Genomic DNA, 20377 nt, shown 5'->3' with positions numbered 1-20377 from the left:
TCCTAACTGCGAGGCAGCAGCGCTACCACTGCGCCACCGTGCTGCCCGATAATATACATGTGTTTACCATATGTATTTTGACCTTGTGATTATAAAGAAATTGCATTTCCAAACAATTAAAATTACTGTGGCTCTATTTAATTTAATATAATTTGAGAAGTGTAATAGCTGGGAATCCTGATCCCCAGAGAAAGGTATTATAAGTAAAGTGGATAGCTTACTAAGAATAACTGGTAAAACCAAAAGAGAAGCCACTAATAAATTATTTCATACTTGCATGATCCCATGACAAATCCAACATAGTCTATTGCATACTCGAGTGTATTTGCAGGTCTACGTGTTGGTCCTGGTTTAAAAATCCAGGAAGGAATATGTTAAAGTATCAAGTACTGCTTCAGAATTGAGCCTTTAATAAAATAATGGACCTTCCTGTACCATTTTTGATATTATATCCTGTTTGTATCTCTCTGCTAGCACAGCTTCCAGCAACTGCCATCTGACCTCTGCAACTCGTCTGTTGGCTGCCAGGTGAATTCTGCCCATCATTACTCCCACTCTACTCCTCTGCTTTATTTTCTCCACTAGGTTCCTGTTATTGTTAAGATCCAGTTAAAAACTCTTGTTCCAACCTACAGGTCCTGCACAACTCCTTTCATTATATCTAGCCTTTGGTTTCTCTATATTTCCCTCCAAGAAGGCTTTGTTTAGCTTCTATCTATCTATCTTAGATAGATAGATAGATAGATAGATAGATAGATAGATAGATAGATAGATAGATAGATAGATAGATAGATAGATAGATAGATAGATAGATAGATAGATAGATAGATAGATAGATACCTCCTGCTTGTCTGAATATAGAAATCTGAGAATAAGTAGTCCTTATGAATACTCTTAGAGTTAACACAAATAGTAAATTTGTGTTACAGTATTGTGATGGCTAAAGTTAATGGCATTAGGTGTATGGAAATATGTAATCAGCAGTAAAACATGAAAGAACCCAAGCAAAGCTGAATTTTTTTCATGTGATATATTTTATACACAAGGCATTTGGCAGCAGCAAGCAATGGATGTGCTCACAGTATTAGAAGCAGGTCTGCTTCCTTTTGGTGTTTAATTTTCTGCTTGTCTGGTGACATGGTTGCATGACACAAAGAAATGGGAAATGTACTATGTGTAATTAAAATTTTTCAGAAATATGCCATTTTCTAAATTACATATAAGGATGTCAACGATGAGATGAGACTTAGCAGTTTGCTATATAATTGCTGTTTTGGTCTGCACCAAAGTGTTTATATCATTAGCATCTAATCATGGACTTCTGTGTGAATGTCAAAGTGAATTTCATTTTTTGTAAACATATTTTTTTAATTAGACATTATTTCATATTGAGACTTAAAGGAGTTAGCTTTGGGTCTATTTTAAAAGAAGTCATTAATAACTAGGAGAATTTTGCAAAACAATAAGAAACGCATACCTTTGGGCAACAGACTGTAAAATAGGAAAGTCAAAACTGAACTTAGTGTTGCAAGCAACTCAGCAATGTGCCAACCATCTTACTAGTTTACTTGCACAATAAGAAAATTGGGAATTTAAAAAACAAGTTGAAAGATGTCTTATGGGATATTCACGAGTACACACTGAAAGATTAGCAAACAACTATAAAAAAGCAAATTGTTAAGGCTATACTATGAAAAAAGTGAACTTGACATAAGAAAAAATAGAAACTTGTTATTTTAGGGTACCCCATAAAACAAGAAATGCTGTGGTCAGTTTCAGAAAGTAGTAAAAGATTTTAGTGGGGGGGGGGCCTTCAAATTGGAAATGTTTTCCAGGCAGGCGCTTTTTAACAGAGAATGTGCCAACTCCTTAAGGTCTTTAGGGTGCATGCTGTACTGTCCTTAACACTAGAATTGCCAAAACCTACGAAAAAACTCATAAATCCGGCCTACCTTAAATCCCTTCACACTTTTCAGTCAGCTTCTTTTGTCTTGTAAATGTGCCGATCAAGACAAGCAGCAAGAAGCCTACTATTCCATTCCCCCACCGCCATAGAACGGCCAAAAAGTTCTCCTTGTTCCAGCCTTCATTATCTGGGAGTGAAGTGCTGGAGTTTTAGAATGGAAATAATAGATCGTAATTTGGAACACATGCATTTCTTGTGTGTTCCATTTCTACAATAATCTATGTAAACACATCATTAAAACAGAAACATTTTTCATATTTTAGTAATAAATGACAAAATGTAGACATAAACTATATAATGTGTAAAGCCTGAAGTGTAAAGATCAAATAAACACTTTCACAAAAGGTTCAAGGATGGTGAAACAGCTTCTGTGGCGCAGCGGTAAGATTTGCTGACTTATAATCAAGAGTCCCCCGGTTCGATCTTGACTGCCTCGTATATTTACCGTAGTGAGCTGCTCTTATTGTTAATATTATACAATAAACAAATATATTTGATTTGCATCTGTAACAGCCGCTGTAAATTTATAGTACTTGTAAAAGATACTGTTTTTTTTTTCACTTTTGTTCTCTCATTCACGATCATGATACATACTACTGCCCCCCCAGGGATCTGATGCTGTTACTTTTTATCTGAAAATGTAATCAGTGAGTTATTTTTTTTTCGATCTTGCCCAGTCTGCACAGGACTCCAGGACATGCAGAGCGCAAGAAGGTACACAAATGAATATGAATAATATAAATAATGTTGTATCTGTGCCACAATGTTTTCTGAAACGTACTATACAGGTCATAAAATGAATAATTCCAAATATCATATATACTGTACCTATGTCTCTGTTTTTTGTCAGTGCGGCTTTGACATCATGGACCATAAGGTGCATACTAATTCAGCATAAGCAGGAACACTCAATAAAATTGAATAAAAAAATCAAGTGACAATGAGATACGAATAAGGCAGATTCGCCAGCGTTTGTGTGTCAGCTTTTATCCATCCAGATCAGAGAATTTCCAGTTCTATTGTCTCAAAACACCACTCACATGTACAGTTATTCCCAGTTTCAGATAAAAAGTAACAGCGTCAGATCCCTGGAGGGTGGTGGTATGTATCGTGATCGTGAATGAGAGAATAAAAGTGAAAAAGAAAACAGAAACTTTTACAAGTACTAAACATTTACAGTGGCTGTTACAGACGCAAATCAAATGCATGTGTTTATTGTATAATTTTAACAATAAGAGCAGCTCACTACTCAAAACGGTAAATATATGAGGCAGTCAGGATCGAACCAGGGGACTCTTGATTATAAGTCAGCAATTCTTACCACTGTGCCACGGAAGCTATTGCACCATCCTTGAACCTTTTGTGAAAGTGTTTATTTGATCTTTGCACTACAGGCATTACACATTATATAGTTTATGTTTACATTTTGTCATATATAACTAAAATATGAAAAACGTTTCTGTTTTAATGATGTGTTTACACAGATTATTGTAGAAATGGAACACACATGAAATGCATGTGTTCCAAATAACGATCTATTATTTCCATTCTAAAACTCCAGCACTTCACTCCCAGATAATTAAGGATAATTATAATATCCTGCAGGGATCACATAGTGAGAACATTGAGGAAGTTGTTGACTGCACTTCTGACTACATCAACTTCTGTATGGACATTGTAGTTCCAGTAAGAACTGTACGCTGCTATGCTAACAACAAGCCATGGATTACAAGTGACATCGAGGTCCTTTTGAACCAGAAGAAAAGGGCTTTTAAAGGCGGTGATCAGCATGAGCTCAAGCGCGTGCAGAAGGAACTCCGAGTCCAGCTCAGGGCGGCGAAGGAGCAGTACAGGAGAAAGCTGGAGCAGAAGTTGCAGAATAACAGCATGAAGGAAGTGTGGGATGGGATGAAAATCATCACTGGCTGCAGCTCGAAGCGGGGTACCACCATTGAGAGAGATGTGAAGAAAGCAAACACAAATGAACAACTTCTTTAACTTCTTTAAAAGGTTTGACCACCCTAACCCATTCTCACTGTCACCTCGGAGTACTGCACCCTCCACACATCCTTCTGCTGATACCAGCATAGGAGAGACATCCCCACCCATAATTACAACAGCGCATGTGATCAGAGAGCTGAGGAGACTTTGTGCCAGCAAAGCAGCGGGTCCAGATGGAGTATCGCCATGACTGCTGAAGGTCTGTGCATCGGAGCTGGGGGGTCCTCTACAGCGCATCTTCAACCTGAGCCTGGAACAGGGGAGAGTCCCGAGGCTTTGGAAAACATCTTGCATCACCCCAGTCCCAAAGGTATCACGTCCTAGTGAGCTGAATGACTTCCGGCCTGTTGCTCTAACATGAAGACCATGGAGAGGCTGCTGCTTCACCACCTGAGGCCACAGGTTCAACACGCCCTCGGCCCTCTGCAGTTTGCATATCAGGAGAAGGTGGGAGCGGAGGATGCCATCATCTACAGTAATCCCTCCTCCATCGTGGGGGTTGCGTTCCAGAGCCACCCGCGAAATAAGAAAATCCGCAAAGTAGAAACCATATGTTTATATGGTTATTTTTATATTGTCATGCTTGGGTCACAGATTTGCGCAGAAACACAGGAGGTTGTAGAGAGACAGGAACGTTATACAAACACTGCCAACAAACATTTGTCTCTTTTTCAAAAGTTTAAACTGTGCTCCATGACAAGACAGAGATGACAGTTGCGTCTCACAATTAAAAGAATGCAAACATATCTTCCTCTTCAAAGGAGTGGTGTCAGGAGCAGATCATGTCATAGAGATAGAGAGAGACAAAAGCAAACAAATCAATAGGGCTGTTTGCCTTTTAAGTATGCGAAGCACCGCGGCACAAAGCTGTTGAAGGCGGCAGCTCACACCCCCTCCGTCAGGAGCAGACAAAGAGAGAGAGAGAGAGTTTGTTTTTCAAGCAAAAATCAATACGTGCCCTTCGAGCTGACATGCAGCTGCACAAAAGATAGCAACGTGAAGATAATCTTTCAGCATTTTTAGACGAGCGTCCGTATCGTCTAGGTGTGCGAACAGCCACCCTGCTCAATCCCCCTACGTCAGGATCAGAGAAACTCAGCGCAAGAGAAAGAGAAAAGTAAGCTGGGTAGCTTCTCAGCCATCTGCCAATAGCGTCCCTTGTATGAAATCAACTGGGCAAACCAACTGAGGAAGCATGTACCAGAAATTAAAAGACCCATTGTCCGCAGAAACCCGCGAAGCAGCGAAAAATCCGCGATATATATTTAAATATGCTTACATATAAAATCCGCGATAGAGTGTAGCCGCGAAAGGCGAAGCGCGATATAGCGAGGGATTACTGTATATGCTACATTGATCCCTCTCTCACTTGGACAGAGGCAGTGGTGCTGTAAGAATTATGTTTCTAGACTTCTCTAGCGCCTTTAACACAATCCAACCTCTGCTCCTTAGGGACAAGCTGACAGACATGGGAGTAGATTCATACCTGGTGGTATGTGCGTCTTGGGAACTGCACGTCTGACATTGTGGTCAGCAACACAGGAGCGCCACAAGGGACTGTACTTTCTCCGATCCTGTTCAGCCAATATACATCGGACTTCCAACACAACTCGGTGTCCTGCCACATGCAAAAGTTCGCTGATGACACTGCTATTGTGGGCTGCATCAGGAGTGGGCAGGAGGAGGAGTATAGGGACCTAATCAATGACTTTGTTAAATGGTGCGACTCAAACCACCTACACCTGAACACCAGCAAAACCAAGGAGCTGGTGGTGGATTTTAGGAGGCCCAGACCCCTCATGGACCCCGTGATCATCAGAGGTGACTGTGTGCAGATGGTGCAGACCTATAAATACCTGGGAGTGCAGCTGGATGATAAATTAGACTGGACTGCCAATACTGATGCTCTGTGTAAGAAAGGACAGAGCCGGTTATACTTTCTTAGAAGGCTGGCATCCTTCAACATCTGCAATAAGATGCTGCAGATGTTCTATCAGACAGTTGTGGCAAGCGCCCTCTTCTACGCAGTGGTGTGCTGGGGAGGCAGCATTAAGAAGAAAGACGCCTCGCTTGGACAAACTGGTGAGGAAGGCAGGCTCTATTGTTGGCATGGAGCTAGACAGTTTGACATCTGTGGCAGAGCGACGGGCGCTCAGCAGGCTCCTATCAATTATGGAAAATCCACTGCATCCACTAAACAGTGTCATCTCTAGACAGAAGAGCAGCTTCAGCGACAGACTGCTGTCACTGTCCTGCTCCACTGACAGACTGAGAAGATCGTTCCTCCCCCAAACTATGCGACTCTTCAATTCCACCCGGGGGGGTAAACATTAACATTATAAAAGTTATTGTCTGTTTTTACCTGCATTATTATCAATCTTTAATTTAATATTGTTTTTTGTATCAGTAAGGTGCTGCTGGAGTATGTGAATTTCCCCTTGGGAATAATAAAGTATCTATCTATCTATCTATCTATCTATCTATCTAATCTATCTATCTATCTATCTATCTATCTATCTATCTATCTATCTATCTATCTATCTATCTATCTATCTATCTATCTATCTAGGCATGAGCTGGGAGAACTTTGTGGCCGTTCTACGGCAGTGTGGGGATGGAATAGTAGGCTGCTTGCTGCTTGTCTTGATCAGCACATTTACAAGACAAATGACACTGACTGAGAAGTGCAAAACAATTTACGAGTTTTTTCGTAGGCTTTGGTAATTCTACTGTTAAAGTAGTAGTGGCTTATGACAAATATTTGCTATATCCATCAACTGACACAGAAGTTACAAAGTGTTTTCTTAAAGTAAGACTGAATCTATAATGCCAAGATTACTTAAAACTGCTGTTGGATTCTGAAACTGGAAAGCAGATCTCAATTCGAAGCCATGACCTTCAGAGAGAAAAGTACATGTCTGATACTGCAAAGGAAAGGATGCTAATTAGCAGATTGAACACAATAGCCTCAATTCAAACATCTAGAAACGTAAAATGGGATGGATGGAAGAATGTGTCAAACAGCCTTCTTGTCAGGCACTGCCTGTGGTCACATTTCTTCTTTTCTTGTGTCCAAATTTCACTTTTAGGGCAACGCATTCAGGAAGGTCATAGCACCAAATGGCAAATATTAAATTCAACTTAGTAGGATTAATTGGGAACAATGATTAAAAGAAAAGAATTAAGATTAGTAGGCAGGAGAAAGAAAAAAAGACTTCTACTTACAGAAAGAAAGTTACAATAAAGTCAAAGGAAAGTCAGATGGTAAAAAAGAAAATAATTCATTCATTCATTTTCAAATCAGGTTATTCCTTTTCATTATCATAGAGGTCCTTTTGAGAGGCATCAGTTCAAACACAGTCATTCGAATGGATCTAATTTAGAACCCACATGGGATGGTCCACAATCTTTGGCAGTTTGAACCCAGAGCCATCAATAACATAATTGAGGATGAGCTGGGGAAATGGGGACACAAACAGTGACAAGGATTGGTGTGAAGAAATTCAATGCCTTTATTAAAACTATTAGTCATGGGTTCAATACTCCAGAAGTGCAAAGTTAGTGTAGTGGTCCAATAAATAAATAAATAGTCTATAAAAACAAATTGAAATGTGGAAGTTAAAAATCCAAAAAATAATCAATAAATAACCATTAATTAAAAATAATGTATAATCAATGAGGTAGAAAGCCTTCCATTTAAACCAGAGCCCCAGTGCATCATTCTAAAACTTGGCATCTCTTCTATTTATCCCATCAGGTTCTTGCGGTGAGAGGAGACCAATCTAATGTAGTGATGAAGTCATCCATTAATCCTTGCTCGGGTCCCCATTGCCAATCCTTTGTCGTCCATGGGGCCCCATCCTGAGCTGCACACATATGTCCCACTGCAGGAGACACAGCATAATGCTGTGCTCCTGCTGTCACACATCGCTTCATAGGAATATCCTCTTCAATCCCGTTGACAGCTGGTCACATGCATCTCTCTCTAAAGCTCACGCCCAACAACCTGCCTCCATTCCTCACAGCATGGGCTCTCCCAATCCTGCCTCTCGTTCTCTTTTTATTTAACCTATGTTCTCTTGTTCTTTCCTTTTCATTATCTCAGACTCCCTTATAAACTGTGGTCAGGTGCAGGAGCTGCAATCACCAACTCACACAAATGAAGCATTTGACTGACTTGGTCACGTCTGCATGTGAATGAACCTAGTACCTCAGTCAATCTTGGAATGGCATGTGAAATGCATGATTTCATGTGTACCTATACCTGCTTGGAGCCAGCTCACTCTGAATTAATCATTTAATGTTGCTCCACAAACCTGTCTCATCACACCACATTAAATCTAAGACATGCAACTTTGGCATGTAAACACTGGAGCACTAGGAAAAAGTCTCCAAGAAAACAACCCAGTCTCCTGGAGGTATGAAAACTTCTTTGCTTAAGCCATCTTAGGGTAGACTGTCTTTTCCTCTTCTACATTTGCTTATTTGGCATCTCCTCTTGTTTTAACTCTTTTTTTTTCACAAACCTACCAGTTTTCCTTTTTTATTATTATTTCCATCCAATGACTAATCTCTTCCCTTTACTGCCAATGCATGTTTCTGATTGGTGCTTTCCCATCATTATTCCTGCTGTAGGTATCGTAAAACTTGCTCCTTTGTTGAGATACATTCAGACAACGGTTGCAGACATGAGTAAATACGATGAAATTAATTCTTCACATGACCATTGCTACTCTCCAACCTCCAACCCGTACAAAACCACATCTTATTTATGAAGTGTTCTTTTTATGGCTTATTCAGTTCCTAATGAGATGGTGAATTGCTTCTTGTAAAAGCCCAGTACGTTAAATTGATGTGCTTACTATGAAGTCTCTTGTCATTGTTCTTGTTAATAAGTTGATTTTTTCTTTAATATACTATAGAAGCCTATTCTTACCACTCATTTTTTAATTTAAATCCTTTATTTTGCCATTATGATTGCATAATTTACATAAAGGAGTGTCTAGTAATACTTCATCTTTTAGGTTTAATTATTGTTCTGTACCCCAATTACACACTCTTAAGTTTTAAAGTTTTTTTCTTTTTACTTAGTCACATTTACTCAAGACAACATAAATTTTTTCTTCTCAGAGGAAGACATTTGTAGTATTCAATAATTATTGAATTATCAGGCTTGCTCCACATTTCTCTTATTCAAATAATGCACCTCATAATCCTCTGCTATATCTACTGGCAGAAGGACATTTTTTAGTTAGCAAGCCTGGTGGTGGAGCTGTGCTTGCCACACCACACCATGTTACTTCTGCAAATGCTGTATTAGTGTAATAGGTCACACTTTTCTTGATATCCATCTATATTAGAACCACCAAAGTATTTATTAATATTTTTTTTTATCTGAATCATTATAAGATATTTGTCTATTTAGGATTAGGGAACTTTTTTGGAAAAAAAAAGAACTGTATTATGCAAGTAATTTCTTTAAAGCACAGGATCAGTTGAACATTTTAATAAAACTCTGAATACTGTATCCAAATAGACTGAATTAACTTTTTAGCAAAATGAATGTCATATCTTATTTCTCACCAGCACAATGCTCTTCGCTTCCTGAGTATCTAGGCATTTGTGGAACTATTTTCTCTTTATTTATTTATTTGTGTGGATTAACATATTCTTTATTGATGTAGCACAGCAGAATGCAGCATAAGATTACATTACAACATGATAAACCTTTCAGCTTTAAGTTTGTAAATCTCAACATTTCAGGCACCATCATATTTATGGAGAGGCCTTTCCATATACCTCATAACTCTAGTCAAATGCCTTCTGCTTTTTCATATGATTTTAATTTCCAAACAGCAGTGCTGGAGTTACACACTCAGCTTAAATGCGTGAAACTCACTTAATGTTGTATTCAAAATTTGTCTTTTTAAAAATACTTGAAGCAAGTAATAACATCTCATTACTTCTATTGTTTTTTGAAGTTATAAAATGAATAGGAGAAGCAACAGAAATTAGAAACAGGTTTGTGAAAGATACTGTACTTTGCTTACGTGGCACAGGTCAAAAACTTCAAACAATCAGAGCTAATCATCCATCCATCCATTTTCCAACCCACTGAATCCGAACACAGGGGTCTGCTGGAGCCAATCCCAGCCAACACAGGGCAGGAACCAATCCCGGGCAGGGTGCCAACCCACCACAGGACACACACAAACACACCAAGCACACACTAGGGCCAATTTACAACCCCAAATCAGAAAAAGTTGGGACAGTGTGGAAAATGTGAATAAAAAAAAGAAAAAAAGCAAGTTATAAATTCTTCTCAAATTTTATTTCATTGCAGACAGTATGAACACAAAATAATTCATGTTTTTTTTTGTCAACATCATTTGATTTGTAAATAAATATCCATTCTTGCCATTCAGGCTTGCAACACATTTCAAAAAAAGTTGGGACAGTACAGCATTTACCACTTTGTACAGTTCCCCTGTCTTTCAACAACACTTAAAAGATGTTTAGGCATTGAAGAAATCAAGTGACTAAGTGTTGCAGGTGTTAGTTTGTCCCATTCTTCCTGCAAACAACGTTTTAGGTGCGCAATAGTACGTTGGTCTTCATTGACGCATTTTTCGTTTCAAAATGCGCCAAACATTCTCTATAGGAGACAAATCAGGGCTGCAGGCAGGCCAGTCAAGCATCCGCACCATCTTCTTACGCAGCCATGCCTTTGTTATGCGCGCAGTATGTGGTTTGGCATTGTCTTGCTGAAATAAGCATGGGCGTCCCTGGAAAAGACGTGTTCTTGAAGGCAGCATTTGTTCCTCCAAAACAGAGATATACTTCTCAGCATTGATGGTGCCATCGCAGAAGTGCAAGTTACCTTTGCCGAAGGCACTGACACAACTCCATACCACGACAGACCCTGGCTTTTGGACTTGTATCTGGTAACAGTCTGGATGGTCCTTTTCCTCTTTGGTCCGCAGCACACGGCATCCATTTCTTCCAAAAAAGATGTGAAAAACCGATTCGTCTGACCACAATACACATTTCCACTGCACAATGGACCATCCCAGATGCCTCCGAGCCCAGAGAAGTCGACAGCGCTTCTGGACACTATTTATGTAGGGCTTCCTTTTGGCACAGTACAGTTTAGCTGGCATTTCCTAATGTAACTATGTACTGTAGTGCTTGAGAGTGACTTCCTGAAGTAGTTCTGAGCCCACGCAGTTATATCATTTATTGATGAATGACGGTTTTTAATGCAATGCCGTCTGAGGGCTCGGAGATCACGGCCATTCAGTTTAGGCTTGCGCCCTTGGCCTTGCACACAGTAATTTCTCCAGATTCCCTGATTCTTTTCACTATGTTATGCACTGTAGAGGGAGAAATGCCCAAATCTCTTCCTATCTGTCTTTGAGAAACGTTTTTCTTCATCATTTCAAAGATTTTTGCCCGCACTTGGTGGCAAACTGGCGATCCTCTGCCCATCTTTGCTCCTAAAGGAGTAGGCCTTTCCTCAATGCTTCTTTTGTACCGAATCATGATTGCAATCACCTGTTAACATCACCAGTTTCAAATCACATCATTATTTAGTTATTATACCTCATTACTACTCCTTAATTGCCCCCATCCCAACTTTTTTTGGAATGTGTTGCAAGCCTGAATGGCAAGAATAGACATTTATTTACAAATCAAATGATGTTGACAAAACAAAACATGAATTATTTTGTGTTCATACTGTCTGCAATGAAATAAAATTTGAGAATTTATAACTTGCTTATTTCTTTTTTTATTCACATTTTCCACACTGTCCCAACTTTTTCTGATTTGGGGTTGTAGAATCGCTTTGCTTGGGTTCTTTCATGTTTTACTGCTGATTACATATTTCCATACACCTAATGCCATTAACTTTAGCCATCACAATACTGTAACACAAATTTACTATTTGTGTTAACTCTAAGAGTATTCATAAGGACTACTTATTCTTAGATTTCTATATTCAGACAAGCAGGAGGTATCTATCTATCTATCTATCTATCTATCTATCTATCTATCTATCTATCTATCTATCTATCTATCTATCTATCTATCTATCTATTGCAAGTACAGGAGTGGGTGGACTGGCATTCCAACTGGGTTTGAGATAATTCCTTACCCATCCAGGATAGCATAATAGAAGGAGTACAAGAATGGAGGCACAACCTGTCAGGGAATATCCTACATTCCTGTCCCATTCAGGAGGAAATATTAATGAACAGGCCCCTAGAACCAGAGGTGGCAGTGCCCAGTTTGGACACCCGCAGGGTTACCTGGGATTTGTAGCATGGAAGTGCAACCGTGTTGGGGTCCTTGGATGCTGCCAAGGGGTGCTTTTGGAAGAGGACCTCCCTGCTATGGGCAGTATCCATGCTATGTCACCAGAAGTACTCCTGGGTCCAAGATAAAAGGAGGCTTGTCACCTCACTCTGGGAGCTGGAGTAGGGAGATAAAGGACAAGGCTTGCCTGGAGGAGAGTGGAGGAAATACTGTATTGGATTGTGCTTGTAATTACTAGTGTTGGAGGAAGAATCTGTGAAATGTATTTAGCTTAATAAACTACAGTTCACTTGTAACCTTAACTGTGTTGGTGTACTTGTGTATGGTGTCAGACTTTCTATCTATCTATCTACTGAAAATGTTAGCCTAGTTGTCCAATAATAATGAACTCTCACTGCCTCCAACTTCTGGTTAGACAGACACTGCATGCTCTTGACAAACATATTTCAATTTGGGAACTGTAACGTAGTAAACTGTATGAAACATTTATTATTGAAAACACTTTCTATGTTTGTGATTAACATTTTCTAGTCAGCAGCTGTAGAAAAATATTGTAACATTTATTCAAGTTTTCTTAATTTTTCTAGATTTAATACATTTTTCACCAGGATTTGTTATTTATTTCTGGGATTTTGAAACTTGTACAACTTAGTTTCATATTATTTTTTGTACTTTTGTTTTGATTTGGGATTTGTTATTTTTTTGTTACAGTCATATTTTGTTTTTCGTGCAATGCCATTTTGTTTGTTTTATAGGTGGAACAACTTTTGTGGAAACATTCCTATGACATTGGCATCTATTGCTAAGGACACACCCCTGGACATTGTATCAAATTACATCATTGGTACAGTAGCATTTACGTCAGTGCTTCCTTTGAAAAAGGAAGACTGCAAGGTTGAGTTTAGGGAGAAGGTGAGACAGGCATTGGGTGGTAGTGAAGAATTACCAGACAGTTGGGAAACTACAGCAGATGTAGTAAGAGTGACAGCAAGAAGGGTGCTTGGCGTGACATCTGGACAGAGGAAGAAGGAAAAGGAAACCTGGTGTTGGAATGGGGAAGTACAGGAGAAAATACAGAGGAAGAGGATGGCAAAGAAGAAGTGGGATAGTCAGAGAGATGCAGAAACTAGACAAGAGTACAAGGAGATAAGATGCAAGGTGAAGAGAGAGGTGGCGAAGGCTAAAGAAAAGGCGTATGATGAGTTGTATGAGAGGTTAGACACTAAGGAGGGAGAAAAGGACCTGTACCGATTGGCTAGACAGAGGGACCAAGCTGGGAAAGATGTTCAGCAGGTTAGGGTAATAAAGGGTAAAGATGGAAACTTACTCACAAGAGAGAAGAGTGTGTTGAGCAGATGTAAAGAGTACAAGAGAGAGAAGTGGTTGAATGATGTGGAGATAGTGAATCAAGAAGTGCAATGGATGAACAAGGAGGAAGTAAGGACAGCTATGAAGAAGATGAAGAATGGAACAGTCGTTGGTCCAGATGACATACCTGTGGAAGCATGGAGAGATGTTTAGGAGAGATGTTTAGGAGAGATGGCAATGAAGTTTTTAACCAGCTTGTTTAATGGAATCTTGGAAAGTGAGAGGATGCCCAAGGAGTAGAGAAGTGTACTGGTGCCGACATTTAAGAATAAGGTGGATGTGCAGGACTGTAGTAACTGCAGGGGGATAAAATTGATGAGCCACAGCATGTTATGGGAAAGAGTAGTGGAAGCTAGGTTAAGAAGTGAGGTGATGATTAGTGAGCAGCAGTATGGTTTCATTCCAAGAAAGAGCACCACAGATGCGATGTTTGCTCTGAGGGTGTTGGTGGAGAAGTATAGAAAAGGCCAGAAGGAGTTGCATTGCATCTTTGTGGACCTGGAGAAAGCATATGACAGGGTGCCTTGAAAGGAGTTGTGGTATTGTATGAGGAAGTCAGTAGTGGCAGAGAAGTATGTACGAGTTGTACAGGATATGTACAAGAGAAGTGTGACCGTGGTGAGGTCTGTGGTAGGAGTGACGAATGCATTCAAGGTGGAGGTGGGATTACATCAGGGATCGGCTCTGAGCCCTTTCTTATTTGCAATGGTGATGGCCAGGTTGACAGACGAGATTAGACTGGAGTCCCCGTGGACTGTGATGTTTGCTGATGACATTGTGATCTGTAGCAATATTATAGAGCAGGTTGAGGAGACCCTGGAGAGGTGGAGATATGCTCTAGAGAGGAAAGGAATGAAGGTCAGTAGGAACAAGACAACATACATGTGTGTAAACAAGAGGGATGTCAGTGGAATGGTGAGGATGCAGGGAGTAGGGTTGGCAAAAGTAGATGAGTTTAAATACTTGGGATCAACAGTACAGAGTAATGGGAATTGTGGAAGAGAGGTGAAAAAAGAGAGTGCAGCAGGGTGGAATGGGTGGAGAAGAGTGTCAGGAGTGATTTGTGACAGATGGATATCAGCAAGAGTGAAAGGGAAGGTCTACAGGACGGTAGTGAGACCAGCTATTTTATATGAGTTGGAGACGGTGGCACTGACCAGAAAGCAGGAGACAGAGCTGGAGGTAGCAGAGTTAAAGATGCTAAGATTTGCATTGGGTGACAAGGATGGATTAGAAATGAGTACATTAGAGGGTCAGCTCAAGTTGGACGGTTGGGAGACAAAGTCAGACAGGCGAGATTGCGCTGGTTTGGACATGTGCAGAGGAGAGATGCTGAGTATATTGGGAAAAGGATGCTAAGGATAGAGCTGCTAGGGAAGATAAAAAAGAGGAAGGCCTAAGAGAAGGTTTATGGATGTGGTGAGAGGACATGCAGGTGATGGGTGTAACAGAACAAAATACAGAGGACAGAAAGATATGGAAGAAGATGATCCACTGTGGCGGCCCCTAACAGGAGCAGCCGAAAGAAGAAGAAGAATGTACTGACTAAGTTGTATATTACTTACTACTTTACCTACTGATCTTAGTTAAGTGGCAAAGGTTAAGTACCAACTATGCAGCAATTATATAATAAACCTGCAATGGGACAAGGATTAAGAAGCTGTGAGGCAACACGTCAAACCCAGTATGGATGTGCTGTACACTCTGTATGTGTATATAGGATGTGTGTGTGTGTATATGTAATATATGTATTTGTGTGTGTGTGTGTGTGTGTATTATATTCATTGTGCTATGTAGAAGTTTTAGACCACCTAAGAATATTTTTAAAGCTAGTTACCTGGGTGTGAGTGTTTATTTATTTGTGAAAGAACTACATAATAGTAATATCGCGGGTGGCCTAAGACTTTTGCAGAATATTTTACATATTGACATAGAGTAGGCCACCAACAAGGCCTGCATTATTAAATCATACGCAATGAGAAAAGTACAGATGCAAACCCAGTAGGTTTTACTACTGAGCACTAGGTGAGCCATAGGAGTCTGTGGCAGTATGTGGCTGAATTAGCAGCAAGCTTCAGAAGAGTGTGCCTCTGTTTCCATTCTCAAGTAATAGGAGACAGACTTAGAACATGGGGGAGTAGCAAAACTAATATATAAATGTGGCTGTGACTATCAAATGAATAAAAAGTCCTTCATTTTCAAAAACTGAAAATGTCTCTAAATAATTTTGAGGTTCAGTTGGATGGCGTGGAGGCTTATTCTGCAACAATATATGTGTAATAAATTATTTATTGTATACTTGAATTTAAAGATCTCAGAGCAGTTAAAAGAAAGAAATGGAGAACCTTGGGAAAAGAGGAATAGTCAGAAGAACAACCCTAGTAAATTATTTCTTTGTATTTAATAATGTTTTTCAGCATTATCATCTTATTATGCTAACTCTACATTCTTATGAAATGTAAGAAAGGATATGGACAGTTTAATCATTCATGCGAAACATTAATCTTTGAAATGATTCTGTCCAACTAACCGTACTGTAAGAAGCATTAAAAAGTGTTGTTTAAACAGCAAATCAATCATTCATACTCTTTAGTAAATGAATAATTATTTAGAAGGATGTGGGTATTGATGAATGAGTGAAAGGAATTATTTAATAGGCTTATGATATTATTTTAGTCTTACAAGAACATCATCTGATGAAGTTTAAAGAACCTAAGCAGGGATTTCATTCCTGCTCACACAGGTTGATTAGTGAAAAGCTCATAACTGAGTCAATTTAGTGGAGTATTAATGGCAATACTGCCTTGTGACAAATGCTAAAATGACAGCAACACTAAGCCCTGTTTTGTCTGTTCCAAGAATGCTTTTCTCTTCTCTCTAGTATTAACTCTATTGGTATCCCTGAAGTAACCTGTAAAAATAAAAGGTTGACAGAATGAATGAACTCTGTAGATCTCAGGCTTTTCTATAAGGACACCCTATTCTAATGTATAAATATGGGAAGATGGTACTCTCCTAAACATAAAACCTGTATCCCCCAACACTGCCTAAATCCCCTGATCCCTCGATGAACTCTGTTTGCAGTCACATAAAAGACCCTACTGATTTTGGCACAATTGGCAAGCATATTATTGAGAACAACACTTCAGTAGACCTATATGTTCATCTGTCTGTTACATTTTTAGAACCAGAAACCTTCAGTCTAGGGGCTGGCATCAGTAAAAGAATAAATATGTACAGTATGTAACTGTTGATATGTATATTAGTGGTCTCTGCAATCAGCTGGCATCTCATCCAGGGATGTCTCCAGTCTGTGGTCAATGGTTCTGTTATGCTATGTGTTACATAAAAATATAAACCATTCTAAATTAAAATCAATAGATCCATTTCAAATTTTACAACCTAAGAAATGAGCACCAATAAGCACTGGTGGGTATTAAAATCCTACACACTCTTATTAAAAACTTTTCAAAGCATCTTACCCCATAACAAAGGAAATTCAATGCTGATCTTAAGAATTTGCTGATGTCAGTACCTTTCTATCTGCCTGCCCATCTATTATTCTATCTAACATACAGTCACATGAAAAAGTTTGGGAACCCCTCTTAATTCTTTGGATTTTTGTTTATCATTGGCTGAGCTTTCAAAGTAGCAACTTCCTTTTAAAATATGACATACCTTATGGAAACAGTAGTATTTCAGCAGTGACATTAAGTTTATTGATTAACAGTAAAAATGTAATATGCATCATAACAAAATTATACAGGTGCATAAATTTGGGCACCCAACAGAGATATTATCAATACTTAGTTGAGCCTCCTTTTGCAGATATAACAGCCTCTAGATGCCTCTATAGCCTTTGATGAGTGTCTGGATTCTGGATGGAGGTATTTTTGACCATTTCTCCATACAAAATCTCTCCAGTTCAGTTAAATTTGATGGCTGCCGAGCATGAACAGCCTACTTCAAATCATCCCATAGATTTTCGATGATATTCAAGTCAGGGGACTGTGACGGCCATTCCAGAACATTTGTACCTCTCCCTCTGCATGAATGCCTTTATAGATTTCTAACATGTTTTGGATCATTGTCTTGTTGGAATATCCAACCCCCTGCGTAACTTCAATTTTGTGACTGATGCTTGAACATTATCCTGACGAATTTGTTGATATTGGGTTGAATTCATCGGACCTGCTCGGAGCAGGTTTATACTATGTAAACAAGGATTAGCTCACACACCTAATCAGTGTCCGTGCATGGAATTAATTTAGTCATGACTTTGCCGTTCATGAATGAGCGACCAATTGATATCAGTAAGCAAATTATAAGAAGAGAATTTCATATAGAAAGGGGTTTGCGCGATTGGCAAGATCCTTTATTGCTCCCGGAGGAAATTCTTTTCGAAACATACCGCTTTAGCTGAGGGGGAATATTGTACCTCAAAAATTTATTAGGACCTTATATTCGAAGTCAAACTAGGCGAAGTTGGGCTCTCACAACCACACAGATAGTATGCATTGCTTTGAGGTTTTTTGCAAGCGGCACCTTTTTTATATACTGTAGGCAATGCGGAAAATCTATCTAAAAGTGTAGTTTGCCAGGCAATTCGTAAAGTCTGTTTGACTCTGAAATATTTCTTTCGGGTTTTCATAGTGTTTTCCTGGACACCTGTGTGTGCAGGCAAAAGAGGCGTTTCATGCCATTGCAGGTAGGTAATACACAGGTAAAAACACCCACAGTTCCATAAAGAATCTCACAATCAGCCTAACATTCTCATTACCCAGTGTTTCCAAATGTGATTGGGGCACATGGGACTGATCAGAGTGGAGTTTGATCAAACATTATTTGGAAAATGTACCTCTCCTCCTGATGAATAATAAAACACAGTGTCTTCATCAAAATATTTGACCTTTGTCAATATCTCGTTGGTCAGACACAGGTTCTAGGGATATGACATTCCCTGCAACTGACCCAAAAAAAAAGAGGGCTATATGGAACCTACCTATGGCACACATTGAAGACAAATATATGGAATGACCATTCTTTACCTGAAATGAAATGACCACTGCATCCTGCCACTGGTCCTGAGGAGGAGCTTCCACCTGGAATGCCCTCAGAAACAGGGCAATGGGCATTTTGCTGGACAGCCAACTCTTCTGCAGGGGTTAGGTCTGGACCGCGTGGACCTCCACCTGCTTTTTGCTTGTCTGCCTTCTTATTAGCTTTAAAATTAATGTTTTTTTTATATATTATATATGATTCTTTATGTCAACAATTCTTTAAATAGTTATATACCAATATTTACCAGTTTGAAGTATATTCTTGTACTTCACTTTAACCTGTTCCCGTGTTCTCCTTGTGCTCACGTTTGACCTGGAATTATGACATATAAATAATAATTAATCTGACACATAGGAAATGAAACACTGCTTTCAGTAAGTACAATGCACACGCATTTAATTTGTTGGCCACTTTTTGCCAGCAGTCTTTTCTGGTTTGGGTGCTTTTGCAGTGTTACCCCTTGTGCATATTAAATCTTGAAATTCTTCATGTCCTTCGAATAAAAAGGTCTTGCTCCGCTTGTGTGGAAAAAAAAATGCGTCCATTCTTTCGTCATTTTGTTACAGCCTATCAAAGACTTGCTGATCATGTTTTCTAGACTCGATATATATATATGGGCTTTTCAATCAGTGCGGGCGCGCACATTCATCTCGGATGATTAGATCCAGCTAAACTAATTTACCACACGGCTGCGTTTGAAAAAAACGACTTATCCCAGATGAATCCGTGAGAACCCTAACTACAAAGATGACTATTTCATTTATGTTAGGTAGAATGCCCAGAGGGGACTGGGTGGTCTTGTGGCCTGGAACCCCTACAGTTTTTATTTTATTCTCCAGCCGTCTGGAGTTTTTTTTTGTTTTTTCTGTCCACCCTGGCCATCGGACCTTACTCCTTTCTATGTTAACTAATGTTGTCTTATTTTAATTTTGTATTTTGTCTTTTATTTTTCTTTTTCTTCATTATGTAAAGCACATTGAGCTACTTTTTGTATGAAAATGTGCTACATAAATAAATGTTGTTGTTGTTGTTGTTGATGATGAGTTTCACCGGCATTAACTCATCCAAGATGTGGCATCTGATCTCGGATGATTTAAGCGACATACGGAAAATACCCCCAGAGGAGAGTCAAACGGAAGGTGCAATTGACCACCTTAAATACCTTTCCTCATAATTGGACACACCTGTCTATGAAGTTCAAGGCTTAACGAGCTAATCCAACCAATTTGGTGTTGCAGGTAATCAGTATTGAGAAGTTACATGCATTCAAATCAGCAAAATTACAAGGGGACCCACATTTTTGCACAGCCAGTTTTTCACATTTGATTTAATTTCATACAACTAAATACTGCTTCACTAAAAATCTTTGCTCAGGAAACACCCCAGTACTCAGATGTTCCTAGGAAATGAAAGACATACCACTGTTAACTTTTTTGTTGAAAGTAGAGTAAATTATTATGCAAGCTGAGAGGGGTTCCCAAACATTTTCATATAACACCTTTCATAACTATCTATCTATCTGTATATTTATCTGTCAGAAAACATTTACTGTTATAAGCATGTGAGTTCCCAAGACGAAAGTCCTAAAGAATTGCTCAAAATTCTCACTGGGGGGAAATTGCCGCCAAACCCTGAATAGTCGTACCAAAAAGAGCAACAAGGAAT

The sequence above is a fragment of the Erpetoichthys calabaricus genome, chromosome 11, assembly GCF_900747795.2.
Source record: "Erpetoichthys calabaricus chromosome 11, fErpCal1.3, whole genome shotgun sequence".
In the NCBI taxonomy this organism is placed as follows: domain Eukaryota; kingdom Metazoa; phylum Chordata; class Cladistia; order Polypteriformes; family Polypteridae; genus Erpetoichthys; species Erpetoichthys calabaricus.
Note: the sequence above shows the minus strand (reverse complement) of the source record.